This window comes from Bombina bombina, chromosome 1 (genome assembly GCF_027579735.1).
Source record: "Bombina bombina isolate aBomBom1 chromosome 1, aBomBom1.pri, whole genome shotgun sequence".
NCBI lineage: Eukaryota > Metazoa > Chordata > Amphibia > Anura > Bombinatoridae > Bombina > Bombina bombina.
This window is the reverse complement of record NC_069499.1, coordinates 1544423546-1544439501: the sequence shown is the minus strand read 5'-3', so window position 1 is coordinate 1544439501 and position 15956 is coordinate 1544423546. Positions and strand designations below refer to the sequence as shown.

The 15956-nt window shown below is 40.0% G+C and overlaps 1 protein-coding gene across 1 annotated transcript in view; it reads left to right on the top strand.

The window, feature by feature from the left end:
- The first annotated feature begins 606 nt into the window (after window positions 1-606).
- NAT9 (N-acetyltransferase 9 (putative)) overlaps window positions 607-15956 on the top strand; it is a 124725-nt gene continuing 109375 nt past the window's right edge. The window contains exon 1 of the mRNA XM_053708873.1: window positions 607-674. The gene's annotated coding sequence lies outside the window, so the exon portion shown is untranslated. The remainder of the gene's footprint in view (window positions 675-15956) is intronic.

Here is a 15956-nt window from a genome sequence, read left to right as displayed (position 1 = left end):
GTCACTACTCCCAGCTGTCTCTCAGTGCCACCAGTAACAAGCTCTCAGTCACTACTCCCAGTGCCCATCTGTCTCACTGCCACCAGTAACAAGCTCTCAGTCACTACTCCCAGTGCCCAGCTGTCTCTCAGTGCCACCAGTAACATGCTCTCAGTCACTACTCCCAGTTGTCTCTCAGTGCCACCAGTAACAAGCTCTCAGTCCCTACTCCCAGTGCCCAGCTGTCTCACTGCCACCAGTAACAAGCTCTCAGTCACTACTCCCAGTGCCCATCTGTCTCTCAGTGCCACCAGTAACAAGCTCTCAGTCACTACTCCCAGTGCCCATCTGTCTCACTGCCACCAGTAACAAGCTCTCAGTCACTACTCCCAGTGCCCAGCTGTCTCTCACTGCCCCCATCCCTATTACCCTCTCACTGCCCCCAGTAACTAGGGAGCACCCGTAATTCATATTTACCGTTGCTACCGGCTTCCAACAGTTCCGAGTGTATCCGGATCACGTGCCAAAACTATAAGTCGTCAATAGACTCTTTAGCCAATCATATCAATCGATTAAAACGTCACCGCGCAGGAACCCTAGGTATGCTTCCTTATTCGTCAGCAACTTATTGGGGCGTGGCTAAGGTCCTGTAATCCGGAAGTAACGTGAATAGCTGGTTGCAGAAACCGGAAAAGGCAAGTAATGCAGTTTATGTGGCACATACCATGGTGTAGCATTGATGCTCACATTGTAGCCAATGTTATTTTCTTAATCAATACACAAACATTGTTTAACTGGCTATAGTGTGTTTAAGTTTAAAAATGTCGTTTATAAAGCACCTCCAGCTAACTGAAGTCTGGCATTAATGGGACAGTAATTACCTTGTAATTACAAAACATGTATTTAGTTTTGTTATGGAATAACAGATCAATCAAGTTAAAGAAACAAACGGGTTTGAAACAAATTAATATTTTATTTGCTGCAATTGTTTTTCAATAGCCAAACTCAGCCCATCATTTGCCTTTTTTGGATGAGCCAATCAGAGTTTGAGTCTGCAGACAACAGGGCTAACCACAGTCATTAAGTTTGTATAAAGTTCATTGTTTCACAGTTGTTTTCTTGCTGAATCCAATGTATGAAAATATGTAGCAGGGTTAGCATTTTGAAGACTACTTTCTCGTTCTGAGTATTAGAAAATCCTAACTGGATGAAAAGGTACCCGATAAATAATTTAAGTATATTGCAAATTTGATTAAATACTCGTAACTAAATCTGTTATATTAAAAGCTAAATATGTGTACTATCTCTGTAAGGTCACATATCCATAGTTAGAGGGCAGTCTGGTATTTCAGCTGGCTGTCAAGTAAAAGAGATTTATTTTTATTTTTTACGAGGCAGTTAAATGGATACTGTACTCAAAAAAAAAAATGTCATCCATATGAAAAAGCAACATCTATCCAAGCTTTTTAAAGGGACGGGAAACCCTAAATTGTTCTTTTATGATTCAGACAGAGCATACAATTTTAAATAGCTTTCTAATTTATATGATCAAATTTGCTGCATTCTCTTGGCATCCTTTGTTGAGGGTGCACAATGGGCTACTTGGAGCTAGCTGAACAGATCGGGTTAGCCAATAACAGAAGACATATATCTGCAGCCACCAATCAGCTGCTAGTTCTTAGAAGTGCATCACTGCTCCCGAGCTTACCCAGGTATGCTTTTCAGTAAAGGATACCAACAGAACAAGGTCAATAAGATAGTAAGATAGTCTAAGTAAATCAGAAAGTTGTTTAAAATTGTATGCTCTATCTGAAACATGAAATAATTTTTTTTAGTTTTATGTCCCTTTTAAGCCTATATCATATACAGTATATATAAAGTTTGAATTATATTAAAACTAATACAGCTGCATTAGTTATGTACTTAGTACTAAAGTTCATTGCCTGACAGGCACCTATAAGTCAATAAGTGTCCTTAGCAAGAAGTGCAGAACTGATATTGGTATACTAGTTTCAAGTTAAACAGCCAATAAATATCTGCATGCATAAATGTGTCTCTTTTGTACAAATGATACAAGGTTCTTGAGTACAGTGTTTTCTTATTGTCTCCTATTAGATGTGAGCAAGGGCTTTAGGGCCATGCCTTTAATTTGAGGTCTGACATGGGTATATAACTTGCTCAGTTTTTTATCTGAGCCCTCATATAGGCACATATTTGACAGGTATTCAGGGTCATATCCATAGGCTTGCTTTAGAGTCTAATGGGGGCATACTGCCAAGGGGATGCAAGCAAAGGGGATCTAATCTGAGATCCTATTTCACATTAGGCTGACAAGGTCTTCAGGACAATGGGTCTCATCTTAGGTCTGGTGTGGGCATTTATCTGACAGGGTATGCAGGCAATTGGGTTTGATCTGATGTCTAATGGGGGCATATATTTAAAGGGACATGAAAGCTACAAAATGCTTTCCGGATTCAGACAGAGCATTCCGATTTAAAGGGACATGAAACCCCTATTTTTTCTTTCATAATTGAAATAGATTATACATTTTTAAACAACTTTGCAATTTACTTCTGTTATCGATTTTGCTTCATTCTCTATGTATCTTTTATTGAAGAAGCAGCAATGCACTCCTGGGAGCTAGCTAAGTACATTTGTAAGCCAATGTCAATGGGCATACACGTTCAGCCACCAATCAGAAGCTAGCTCCAAACTCCTTAGCCTATCTAGATATGCTTTTTTTTTTTTTTTTTTTTTTTTTAAATTTCTTTATTATTTGCCGAATCAATCAATGTAACAAGAAACAGTAATTAATAATACAACAATAGAGAAAAAAAACTATACCGTACAATATAAGCAGAATCTTGTCGTATTGTCATTTACATAATTTTATAATCTTGAACAAATTAAAAGATACTCGACACCTGAGTCTACAAAAACATATAACAGTTATTTGTCGGCTTTTTCCTTTTTTTTTTTTTTTTTTTTCCCCTAGCTTACAAAAGAAAGGGGAAAAAAGACAAAATAAACAAACAAATAAACAAACAAAAAAAAAAAAAAAAAAAAAAAAAAAAAAAAAAGAAGGGGGGGGGAAAGATGAATTATAATATGGTATTTTCTTGAGTGGATCTTATTACTCTCTATACTTATACCTCGGTTGGATTTCTAATCCAGGTATATGGAAATAATTCTAATATAACCATCTCAATGAAACTAAGTGAAGAAAGAAAGGGTGCTAATATCTGTTTTTGAATAGTTAGAGGATATGTCTTAATGATGGAGTACCAAGCATATAAGAATTTCTTAATTCTATTTTCAGACAAAGACTGAAGATGGTAAGATTCAAAAAGGATTTGTTCCTGTAGCATTTGGGTAATTGTAGAGAGCGAGGGCGCTCTTCTGGCTTTCCAGCTTTTTAATATACAAAGTCTTACAATTAATATTATAATATTTAAGGGGTATGTCCAACAACACCCTTGACTGTTAGAGGTATTAAATAATAAGACAATATCCCGGAATGTGAGGGAGGTAGATGAATTATGAACTTTATTAAACCAGTATGTGATTTTTTGCCATAGTTGTCTTATCTTGGGGCAAGCCCAGAACATATGAAACAGATCAGCATCTTGGTAGTGACATCTTGGACACTCAACGGATCCACCCCGATAGTATTTGGCAATTTTCGCTGGATATTGGTAAAAATCATTTATGAATTTCATATGTGATTCCTTCCAATTTGAAGGTATTAAGCACTTATCTAAGTTATTAAAACTCAGGCAAATTTTATCCTGATCTATATCTGGGATAAACGGTAACCAAAAGTTACAGATCTTACCCATTATGACTTGAGATTGTTTAGATAACATTATATCATATATCAGAGAAATTGATGTTATACCAGCAGTAAATCTTTGTAAGAGAGTCCTGACCTCAGACCATGCAATAGACAGAGGTAACCTCCATTTTTGAGCAGAGATAAAGTGTCTGATTTGAAAAAATGCAAATAAATCGGATCTGGGCAAATTAAATGCGGCAAACAAGGTTTCCCCTTGAAGTACTAACTCGTCCGGGCCAAATAATTGGCAGACCCGGTTTAATCCTTTTTCTGCCCATAGCTTAAAAACCTTCTGGCTAATTCCTGGTAAAAAGAGAGGGTTACCCTGAATAGGAAGAAAATCTGAAAGGGAAGGATCTATCTCCATTATTTTACAAAATTTATGCCATGCAAGAACTATATTTTTAAATGTAATCATTATGGAGACATTAGAAGGAAGCTGTTTAGGTTGACAATGGATTATAGCTGCCAATGCGAAAGGATGGATCAAGAAAGATTCTTCTACATATGTGGCATAGATATTTGTCTTTGCCAGCCAATCAATTGCAATTTTCAATAATGAGGCAATATTATACAATCTAATGTCAGGAAATGATAACCCAGCAGCGCCTGATTTTTGTGAGAGTCTTGCTAAGGAAATACGAGGTTTTTTATTCCCCCATATAAATTTTGAAAAGTGGGCACACAATTTCCTTAAATCAATATTACGTAAGTATATCGGCAAATTCTGTAAAGGATACAGCAGCCGGGGGAGAATAATGGTTTTAACTAGATTGACCCGCGCCATTAAAGACAGTGGGAAAGAAATCCACAATTGTAAATCCACTTTAATTTTTTGAAATAACGAGATATAGTTATCAGTATACCAATATTTAGGATTTTTGTGTAATACAAGCCCTAAATATTTAATGGATTCTACCTCTTTAAAAGTATTAATAGATAAGCTTAAAGGAGATTTGCCGACAATCATCAATTCACTTTTCCCGGTATTAACCTTATAACCTGAGAACGAGCTAAACTCTTCCAAAAGTTGGATCAAAATTGGAATGGAATGCTGTAAATTCTTTAAAAAAAGTAAGATATCATCTGCATATAATAATATATTCAAGCAAGAAGTACCCAAGGGGATTCCAGTAAGGTACTTTCTCACTTGAATTGCAAGTGGTTCTAGTGCCACATTAAACAGTAGCGGAGATAGGGGACATCCTTGTCGTGTACCCCGCTGCATGAAGATTTTGGAAGAGATAGTACCGTTTACCACTAGATGAGATATAGGATTAGAATATATTCTATGAATGCATTTTATAAAATTCCCTTTAATGCCGAATTTTCCTAGTGATGTAAATAGATGTTCCCATACTATGGAGTCAAAAGCTTTAACTGCGTCTAGTGTTAAGACTGCCATATCATGTCTTCTATTTGGCTGCTCCTGATTCCAAGCATAGTCTAGGAAAGTTGTTAGTTTACGTATATTCTTGGTTGAATTTCTGTTGGTCATGAACCCCGTTTGGTCCGGATGAATGAGTTTCTGTAAACACTGAGAAAATCTATTGGCTAAAATAGCTGTTAGAATCTTATAATCGGTATTTAAGACCGATATTGGTCTATAAGATGCCGGGTCCTCTGCATCTTTATCTTTCTTTAATATAAGGGAGATATTAGCCATTGTAAAATAAGCAGAAATCGGCATGCTTTCTGTATAATATTTATTATAAAGCAATTCTAATACTGGTACTAACTCTTCCTTTAAACACTTATAGAATTCAGATGGAAATCCATCAGGGCCAGCTGCTTTATTGCCTTTCAATTTATCAATAGCTTTGTCAATTTCTTCTTTAGTTATAGGTTCATTTAATGCCATCAAATCCTCAGCTGAAATTTGTGGAGTCACTATTTTAGCCCAGAATCTCTCTTGCCTATCCATGTCTATCTCTACTGTGGAATATAACCTCTGGTAGTACGAAGCCAGACTTTCGCAAATTTTCTCAGTTTCAAAATATCTATTCTCATTATCTTTAATGACGGATATGAAATTTTTCTTCTTTCTACATTTAGTGAGACTAGCTAGAAATTTAGCTGACCTACCATGGAATCCCCTATAGAGACGATTTAATCTAATTTCCTCAACTAGCAGTTTTTGTTTTAGGAAAAGATCGCGTTCTTTTCTAGTAACAGCATAATTGTCCCAATTTTGATGTGAGGGATCCCGTTGTACCCGAATATACATCTCCTGTACACTTGTTGCCAGCATAACTTCCCTGGCTTTAATCTTTTTTGACCGAACATTTAGATAAGCAACAATCTCCCCTCTCAGCACGGCTTTAGCCGCTTCCCAAAAAGTTTCAATTTTATTTCTATATTCTGCATTATTCGCCGCGTATTCCTGCCATTTTACTAGTAGCCATGCACAGAATCTAGGTTCAGAGCATAGAAAACGGGGAAAAGAAAATACCATATTCTGAGAGTTACATTTATTTGAAAGAAAAACTGTTAAAGATATTATAGCATGGTCCGATATCAGGACCTCTCCAATATCGGGCTTGACTTGCCGAATGGACAGTGGCTCGGAGATCAGGAATAGGTCAATCCTGGAAAATGTTCTATGTGCTCGAGATTCACATGTGTACCTAAGACTATCAGGGTTTTGGATCCGCCATATGTCTGTCAGTTTTAATTTATTACAGAATTTCTTAAAATACTTTGCACTGTATCTATTACTAACTATATTTCTTTGCGAGAACCGATCTAAAGCTGGATTTAACGTCATATTAAAGTCTCCGCAAATTACTAAGTTTTGATTTTTGTAAGGAAATACCTTATTTTGAATTTTTTCCCAAAATTTCACTGATAGTCTATTTGGCGCATATATGTTGCAGATTACAAACTTGATGTCATTAATTACTATTTGAAGTAGAATATATCTTGCTTGACTATCGATCTCAGTCTTAATTATTTTATAATCTAGCTTTTTATGTAATAGTATGACTAATCCGCATTTTTTTATTGAACTTCTAGTAGATATTACTTCTCCCACCCATTTGATCTTGAATTTAGCTGCTTCTGTTTCATTTAAATGGGTTTCTTGAAGACAAACCACATCCGGCTGTTTTTTACCTAGGGTTTTAATCACTAGTTTACGTTTTACTGGGGATGATACCCCCCCCACATTCCAGGACAACATCCTAACATTCCCTGTCATTCTTGTTTAATATCAGCCATCTTCCCTTATTCCATCTCAAGCAAATACACAGGGAAAGAGGAGTGGGAGAAAAAAAAAAAAAAATAAATAAAAAAGAAACGAACCTCATAAAATAACTAAACCAAACAAAATCAGACCAATTAGGAATCCTAATTCTATACATCGACCTGGATGATCAACCACTTCTAATACAATCTATATATTTCTCATTACTATCCCACCGATTTTAAGAATTCAGTAATCTCTGTTACTTCATTGAATACTCGTCTACTGCCTTTATCATCTATTACAACTCTGGCCGGGTACATCAGCCATGCATTAATTCCCTTGTTTATCAATTGAGTGCAGAATGGCGCCATTGCCTTCCTCCTAGCAGAGGTTTCGCTGGAGAAATCCTGAAACAACAAAATCTTGTTGTTCCCGAATATCACCGGCTCGTTTTTCTTTTTCTTAAAAAGGTTCAGTAATTCTATTTTATTTTGGAATTTCAAGAGTCTGAAAATGATCATTCTTGGTCTGACTGCCCCACTATCCATATTTCTTCTGGGGCCAGTTCTATGCGCCCTTTCAACAACCAAAGGTAGCAAATGTGCTGGCATACCCAGAGCCTGTGGCAAGGTCATTGAAGTGAATGTCATAAGATCCTCAAACTCCGGAAGCTCCGGAAGGCCAATGATTCTAATGTTATTGCGCCTGGAGCGATCTTCCAGATCCTCCAGGCGCAATTGCATATTATTTAATTTATCTTCATGTTTTTTTAAGATTCCTTGGTGTATGTTAGTCTGATCCTCTACTACGGAGAGCCTTTCCTCAGCCTCCACTAACCTAATAGAGAACTGTTTAACTTCTGAAGTGAGTGTTACAATATCAGAAGAGATTACTTCTAACTCTTTCTTAATGGAGTCAAACTGGGGTGAGAAAATGGCTGATAGTTGACCAATTAAGGCCTGAGTATCTATAACTGAATGACTTATGTCTGATACCATATCTGGACTAATGTCGGCTGACTTGGTTTTTTTATCTTTCGATTTTGCTGGCATTTTCGGGGAATTAGAACTTGTTTGCGTGATAAATTTTTCCATTGATAATAAGAGAAAAAAAAGGAAGAATATAAAAAAGTGTGAAACACTCTCAAAACAGTGAAAAGAAGAAAAACCACTATAAACAGACAGTGGGAATCCTTAACGTGAAAAATTAAGTGAATTTAGTATATAGTGAAGTGCTTGGATATATAGAACCAAAGTTGTTTTATATTACTGATAGAAGACTAGTTTATGTCTTCTTTAGAAAAGAACAAGATATTGCACATTTGTGTAAAAAAATAGAAAAAATTGTATAACAAATAATATTGAATTTGTTTTAGTGTGTGCTAAGGTGTACGACGTGCTAGCGTGTATAAGAGGAAAAACTGTTTTAATTTACTAGGAAAAAGCCAGCCTATAACATAATCAACAGAAAGAAAGCAATCACCAAGCCAAAAAGGAAAAAAACTGCAAATGAACAACTTGTAACAAATATAGTGTAGCCCAAAACTCAAATGACATGGCAGCCACAACTCACAAAAACCAATGTTTCAGTCATTACACTTTGACCCAGTTAGAACCTTTCTTATCGTTTTTAAAGGGATTCTTATTAGAAAAATATTTAATTAGGTTTGTTTAATAGGAGACGACTGTTGCTTAACACTTTTACTTGGAGAGGTTTTTTACCCCTTGACTAACTAATATTCTTATTTATCTCTTTATATCTTCAGTTAATATTGAGTCTATTGTTAGATGTACACTAGAATAACTGAAAATAATAATGATAGAATCACATCAACCTCCTCCAGCTAATATATAACCCTTAGTCTGGTAAAACATAAATTTCTAAACCCAAGTGTTAGATCTCTAACTTGGCATTGCAACATTTTAGAGAAAGATACATGTAATATGACATTTCAATAAACTCTAAATCCACAGCCTCAGAGAGAAAAACACTTCTTGTCCCTGGCGATTCATCTTATTCAGACTGATTTGTCCATAAACCCCTTGGAAATAGCCTCAGCCTCTAAAGTTGTTTCCTTGGATCTTTTCTTTATCCAGCCATAGGGCTAACAGACCACAGATAACAGAATTAAGGGGGTTCACACACTCAGCGACTATTACAGCGTCTAGTTCTGCCCCCAGTTCAATGAACTTCTGTTGTATAGTGACCACTGGTAAAAAAAGTTAGTGTAATCAATTTACAACTGAGCTTTCTTAATAGACACAAATGTTCCCCAAAACTTGATAAGCTGAAAAAAGTCTTGTTGAAGATGAGATGAATTGCCCAGTACCTCCTTAAGACAAGTCTCCAAATCGCAAATGGTATTACAGAACAGGGGCGACTCGGCAAGTTCTGCTCAAATAACAAAATGACAATGTGTAGCCAGAGAGCCGTCTCGTCAAGCCAGGGATCAGCAACTTCTCACTGTACCCTTAAATAATAATGCTCTCTTGTAGAACTGCTGAGCCTTTTCTTTTAGCATAAAGTCTCTAATATAGCAGAGATGCTTTAATCAGCAACGGGCTTAGATAACGCCAGAAGATAACAACGTGCAAACCTCTTATGCAAATATAAAAAGCCCGTGAGGGAGTCTGACCTGATATAGATGTAAATCTTCGCTCTCCGCTACATCGCTCTTTGCTGGTTCTGGGTGGTGCGGCTGTATATCCAGGTGACCACAGTGCTCCCGGTCTTTTCCAACAGCTTGTCTCCGAATTCCCCCAGGCGATGTCTAGGGGTGTACCCGGGTCCGACAAGTCCACTTCACCTTCTCAGGGAGTCTTATTGTACTCGTGCATCAGACACCGGGACTGTTGGGAGACCTTATCTAGTCGCTGCAGATCACGGCCGTTCAGGACGGCACCTTTCCTGGTTTACTTCGACACCCAACCTGACATAAATGTGAATCTTCGTTCTCCACTACAGCACTCTTTGCCGGCTCTGGATGGTGCGGCTGTAAATACAGGTGACCGCGGCTTGTCTCCGGATTCCCCCGGGCGATATCTAAAAATATACCCTGGTACCACCGGTCCACTTCACCTTCTCAGGGAGTCTTGTTGTACTTGTGCACCATACACCGGGACTTTTGGGAGACCTTATCCAGCCGCTGCAGACCTTAGCCGTTCAGGATAGCTCCTTTCCTCACTTACTTCAACACCGGTCGGTAACTCCCTCTTAGTAATAGTGGCTTGTAGGGAAAGTTTAAGATTTGTACTGCGGTTCAGTCGTAGCCATGACGGCTAGAGTAGACTTCGAACTCTCGAGCAGGTTGAAACCCTGCAGAGTGCCACGCTCAGAAACCTCGGCGAGCTTTTCCCAGGTAAGTGGCAGAGAGCGGGGAGCTGATAGTAGGGCGTCCTCTCACAACACCTGCATGCAGGTACACTGCAAAACTCCTCCCCCAACGGAAGTCCCCTAGATATGCTTTTAAACAAAGGATACAAAGAGAATGAAGCAAATTATGTAACAGAGGTACAATTAAAATTGTATGTATCTGAATTATGAAAGAATAATTTTGGGTTTCACGTCCCTTTAAACTACTTTACAATTAACTTCTAGTGCAGCAAAGCACTACTGGAAGCTAGCTGCCGATTGGTGGCTGCACATATATGTCTCTTGCCAATGTGCTCAGCTAGCTCCCAGTAGTGCATTGCTGCTCCTTCAACAAAAGATACCAAGAGAGTTAAGCAAATTGGATTATATCAGTAAATTAAAAAGTTGTTTAAAATTGTATCACTAAATAAATAATTCAGTTTCATTTCCCTTTAACAGAACTACAGGTTTTATGTGAGGTCTAATGATAACCCCTCCTATTGTTCATTTTATTTTTGGAGGCCCAAATGAGCAAGTGATGTTATTTTGCATGTTATCCATAAAGCTGATATTCCTTAGTTTAAAACTAGAAACATATTTTGTTGGTAAAACATTTAGCAACTAGTTAGGGGTAAATGGGTGTTGGCACGTGTCTAAAGTGAACATTCGTGGGAGCAATAGACATTAAGCATGCATGTGTGGTTAGGGGTTAATGGGTATTGGCACGTGTCTAAAGTGAACGTTCGTGGGAGCAATAGACATTAAGCATGCATGTGTGGTTAGGGGTAAATGGGTGTTGGCACGTGTCTAAAGTGAAAGTTCGTGGGAGCAATAGACATTAAGCATGCATGTGTGGTTAGGGGTAAATGGGTGTTGGCACGTGTCTAAAGTGAAAGTTCGTGGGAGCAATAGACATTAAGCATGCTTGTGTGGTTAGGGGTAAATGGGTGTTGGCACGTGTCTAAAGGGAGCGTTCGTGGGAGCAATAGACATTAAGCATGCATGTGTGGTTAGGGGTAAATGGGTGTTTGCACGTGTCTAAAGTGAGCGTTCGTGGGAGTAATAGACATTAAGCATACATGTGTGGTTAGGGGTAAATGGGTGTTGGCACGTGTCTAAAGTGAGCGTTCGTGGGAGTAATAGACATTAAGCATGCATGTGTGGTTAGGGGTTAATGGGTGTTGGCACGTGTCTAAAGTGAGCGTTCGTGGGAGTAATAGACATTAAGCATGCATGTGTGGTTAGGGGTTAATGGGTGTTGGCACGTGTCTAAAGTGAGCGTTCGTGGGAGTAATAGACATTAAGCATGCTTGTGTGGTTAGGGGTAAATGTGTGTTGGCACGTGTCTAAAGTGAGCATAGCGTTCGTGGGAGCAATAGACATAAATCATGCATGTGTGGTTAGGGGTAAATGGGTATTTGCACATGTCTAAAGTGAGCGTCCGTGGGAGTAATAGACATTAAGCATGCTTGTGTGGTTAGGGGTAAATGGGTGTTGGCACGTGTCTAAAGTGAGCGTTCGTGGGAGCAATAGACATTAAGCATGCTTGTGTGGTTAGGGGTAAATGGGTGTTGGCACGTGTCTAAAGTGAGCGTTCGTGGGAGTAATAGACATTAAGCATGCATGTGTGGTTAGGGGTAAATGGGTGTTGGCACGTGTCTAAAGTGAGCGTTTGTGGGAGTAATAGACATTAAGCATGCTTGTGTGGTTAGGGGTTAATGGGTGTTGGCACGTGTCTAAAGTGAACGTTCGTGGGAGTAATAGACATTAAGCATACATGTGTGGTTAGGGGTAAATGGGTGTTGGCACGTGTCTAAAGTGAGCGTTTGTGGGAGCAATAGACATTGAGCATACATGTGTGGTTAGGGGTAAATGTGTGTTGGCACGTGTCTAAAGTGAGCATAGCGTTCGTGGGAGCAATAGACATTAAGCATGCTTGTGTGGTTAGGGGTAAATGGGTGTTGGCACGTGTCTAAAGTGAGCGTTCGTGGGAGTAATAGACATTAAGCATACATGTGTGGTTAGGGGTAAATGGGTGTTGGCACGTGTCTAAAGTGAGCATAGCGTTCGTGGGAGTAATAGACATTAAGTATGCATGTGTGGTTAGGGGTAAATGGGTGTTGGCACGTGTCTAAAGTGAGCGTTCGTGGGAGCAATAGACATTAAGCATGCATGTGTGGTTAGGGGTAAATGGGTGTTGGCACGTGTCTAAAGATAGCGTTTGTGGGAGCAATAGACATTAAGCATTCATGTGTGGTTAGGGGTAAATGGGTATTGGCACGTGTCTAAAGTGAACGTTCGTGGGAGTAATAGACATTAAGCATGCATGTGTGGTTAGGGGTAAATGGGTGTTGGCACGTGTCTAAAGTGAACGTTCGTGGGAGTAATAGACATTAAGCATGCATGTGTGGTTAGGGGTAAATGGGTGTTGGCACGTGTCTAAAGTGAACGTTAGTGGGAGCAATAGACATTAAGCATGCATGTGTGGTTAGGGGTAAATGGGTGTTGGCACGTGTCTAAAGTGAGCGTTCGTGGGAGTAATAGACATTAAGCATACATGTGTGGTTAGGGGTAAATGGGTGTTGGCACGTGTCTAAAGTGAGCGTTCGTGGGAGTAATAGACATTAAGCATACATGTGTGGTTAGGGGTAAATGTGTGTTGGCACGTGTCTAAAGTGAGCATAGCGTTCGTGGGAGCAATAGACATTAAGCATGCTTGTGTGGTTAGGGGTAAATGGGTGTTTGCACGTGTCTAAAGTGAGCATAGCGTTCGTGGGAGCAATAGACATTAAGCATGCTTGTGTGGTTAGGGGTAAATGGGTGTTGGCACGTGTCTAAAGTGAGCGTTCGTGGGAGTAATAGACATTAAGCATACATGTGTGGTTAGGGGTTAATGGGTATTGGCACGTGTCTAAAGTGAACGTTCGTGGGAGTAATAGACATTAAGCATACATGTGTGGTTAGGGGTAAATGGGTGTTGGCACGTGTCTAAAGTGAGCGTTTGTGGGAGCAATAGACATTGAGCATACATGTGTGGTTAGGGGTAAATGTGTGTTGGCACGTGTCTAAAGTGAGCATAGCGTTCGTGGGAGCAATAGACATTAAGCATGCTTGTGTGGTTAGGGGTAAATGGGTGTTGGCACGTGTCTAAAGTGAACGTTAGTGGGAGTAATAGACATTAAGCATGCATGTGTGCTTAGGGGTAAATGGGTGTTGGCACGTGTCTAAAGTGAACGTTAGTGGGAGTAATAGACATTAAGCATGCATGTGTGGTTAGGGGTAAATGGGTATTGGCACGTGTCTAAAGTGAGCGTTCGTGGGAGTAATAGACATTGAGCATACATGTGTGGTTAGGGGTAAATTGGTGATGGCACGTGTCTAAAGTGAGCATAGCGTTCGTGGGAGTAATAGACATTAAGCATGCTTGTGTGGTTAGGGGTAAATGGGTGATGGCACGTGTCTAAAGTGAGCATAGCGTTCGTGGGAGTAATAGACATTAAGCATGCTTGTGTGGTTGGGGTAAATGGGTGTTGGCACGTGTCTAAAGTGAGCGTTCGTGGGAGTAATAGACATTAAGCATGCTTGTGTGGTTAGGGGTAAATGGGTGTTTGCACGTGTCTAAAGTGAGCATAGCGTTCGTGGGAGTTATAGACATTAAGCATGCATGTGTGGTTAGGGGTAAATGGGTGTTGGCACGTGTCTAAAGTGAGCGTTCGTGGGAGTAATAGACATTAAGCATGCTTGTGTGGTTAGGGGTAAATGGGTGTTTGCACGTGTCTAAAGTGAGCATAGCGTTCGTGGGAGTTATAGACATTAAGCATGCATGTGTGGTTAGGGGTAAATGGGTGTTGGCACGTGTCTAAAGTGAACGTTCGTGGGAGTTATAGACATTAAGCATGAATGTGTGGTTAGGGGTTAATGGGTGTTGGTACGTGTCTAAAGTGAGCGTTCGTGGGAGTTATAGACATTAAGCATGCTTGTGTGGTTAGGGGTAAATGGGTGTTGGCACGTGTCTAAAGTGAACGTTAGTGGGAGTAATAGACATTAAGCATGCATGTGTGCTTAGGGGTAAATGGGTGTTGGCACGTGTCTAAAGTGAACGTTAGTGGGAGTAATAGACATTAAGCATGCATGTGTGGTTAGGGGTAAATGGGTGTTGGCACGTGTCTAAAGTGAGCGTTCGTGGGAGTAATAGACATTAAGCATGCTTGTGTGGTTAGGGGTAAATGGGTGTTTGCACGTGTCTAAAGTGAGCATAGCGTTCGTGGGAGTTATAGACATTAAGCATGCATGTGTGGTTAGGGGTAAATGGGTGTTGGTACGTGTCTAAAGTGAACGTTCGTGGGAGTTATAGACATTAAGCATGAATGTGTGGTTAGGGGTTAATGGGTGTTGGTACGTGTCTAAAGTGAGCGTTCGTGGGAGTTATAGACATTAAGCATGAATGTGTGGTTAGGGGTTAGTGGGTATTGGCACGTGTCTACAGTGAGCGTTCGTGGGAGTTATAGACATTAAGCATGCATGTGTGGTTAGAGGTAAATGGGTATTGGCACGTGTCTAAAGTGAGCGTCTGTGGGAGTAATAGACATTAAGCATGCATGTGGGGTTAGGGGTAAATGGGTGTTGGCACGTGTCTACAGTGAGCGTTCGTGGGAGTTATAGACATTAAGCATGCATGTGTGGTTAGGGGTTAATGGGTATTGGGTACATATGAGAAGGTAAAATGGGTAGGGGGCGTTCTAAAGATCGGAAAAAAAAAAGAGAAATGAGTGTCAGGTGTTTGGCTGTGTTGTCTCTGACCTGAAAGAAAAAAAAGTGCTGTATTAGGGGCCAAATTGTTTTCATGAAAATGTATAAATGTATTAATAGCATTTGTAAAACATAACCTCTTTAATTAATGCATTATCTTCATTATTCTGTAGCAGCCTAATGTTTGCCCTCTCCAGCTCATCTTAGCCACTCTCAGAGTAAACAGAGCTTCTTTTGGTACATAAAGACCATCAGGGGACCTTGTGAAAACAGCCGTTATGGACGTAGGGGACAAAATGATTCATTGGGGCCTATGTATCAAATGTCTGTCGGACCTGATCTGACAGTGCGGATCAGGTCCGCAAGAGCTCCCTGAATACGGCGAGCAATACGCTCTCCGTATTCAGCATTGCACCAGCAGCTCACAAGAGCTTTTGGTGCAACGCCGCCCCCTGCAGACTCGTGGCCCATCGGCCGCCAGCAGGGAGGTGTCAATCAACCCGATCGTACTCGATCGGGTTGAATTGTGGTGATTCCTGTTCGCCTGCATCGGTCTTTAGACCGCTGCTTCATAACTGCTGATTCTGGCGAGTCTGAAGGCTCGCCAGAAACACGGGCTCACAAGCTCCATACAGAGCTTGATAAATGGGCCTCATTGGCTGCTACTGACTGTTTATGCACATATTTATGGATGTTTAAAGGGATATGAAAGCCAAAGTTGTATTTTGTTATTCAGCTAGAGCAGTGTTTTGCTTCGTTCCCATGATATTTTGTGTTGAAGAGATACCTAGGTAGGCATCGTGAGCACTATATGGCAGGAAACAGTGCTGCCCTCTAGTGCTCTTGCACATGGAT